Here is a 998-nt window from a genome sequence, read left to right as displayed (position 1 = left end):
AAAAAAAAAAGAAAGAAAGAAAAAGAAATACTAATAAAATTCTTATTGACAAAGGCTGTTCTTTGCTAATATGAAGCCTACACTGCCCTTTCAATCTCCACTGCCCATGCCAAACCCCTAGTCTAGTCTAGTCCAGTACAGACGTGGTACAGAAGCTCTAGCATAGAGTGTGTGTAGTTTAAGACAGGACAGGACAGGACATGATAGGATAGGATAGGACAGCATAGGATAGATAATCCATGACTCATTCTCAGGCACCCTCCAGTCAGCTGAGTTCTCACACTCTAAAGCACCCATACTCCGCTGAGTCTCCTTGACGCCTACTCACACACTCAAACTTTTCTCATTCCCTTGTCATTTAACCCCCACACCTCATATTCCTCAGAACGTTTGTTGATCTTTCCATGGCAACACTCGTACTATTTTCCTTTCTATCATCTTCCCCAAACTTTTTCTCCGAGGATGCACCTGCCAGCTGCCCTGCATCCTGTCCTCTCCCTGCTGCTTTATGGGTGCCAGGCTCACCAACCTCCTATTCCACGATGAGGACTTCAGAATTTTGTTGTCCTCATGAATAACTTTAAAATGCATGTGATCCTCCATCTGCTACAGAATAGAGAATACCAATGTCCTATTAATCACAGACCCAGCATAGTCTCCCTGGACCAGGTTTTATATTCATGATAGATACTCGTATCTACTTTAAACCACTACTGGCTTTGAGTTTTCAGCTAACCCTGGTTCTAATCAGTAGACAGCACAAGAAGAGTAAATGCACAAAACAACCAAAAATTTTTAACAAAGATGAATAAAAGAAGATCTGTCATCTCAGATATCAAATGCATGTTAAAGCTTACATTGTGGCATTAGTACAGGGATGGACAAAATTCAGTGGAACAGAATTTAGAGCCTAGAAGCCGATATATATATGGATTTAGTATATGAAAAAGTAAAGATAGTAAGGCAAGCAGACAGCCCTCAGAATGGGAGAAGATTTT

This window comes from Otolemur garnettii, unplaced genomic scaffold (genome assembly GCF_000181295.1).
Source record: "Otolemur garnettii isolate 467f Iridium unplaced genomic scaffold, OtoGar3 scaffold00010, whole genome shotgun sequence".
Lineage (NCBI taxonomy): Eukaryota > Metazoa > Chordata > Mammalia > Primates > Galagidae > Otolemur > Otolemur garnettii.
The sequence above is the reverse complement of the archived record's forward strand: the minus strand, read 5'-3'. Positions refer to the sequence as shown.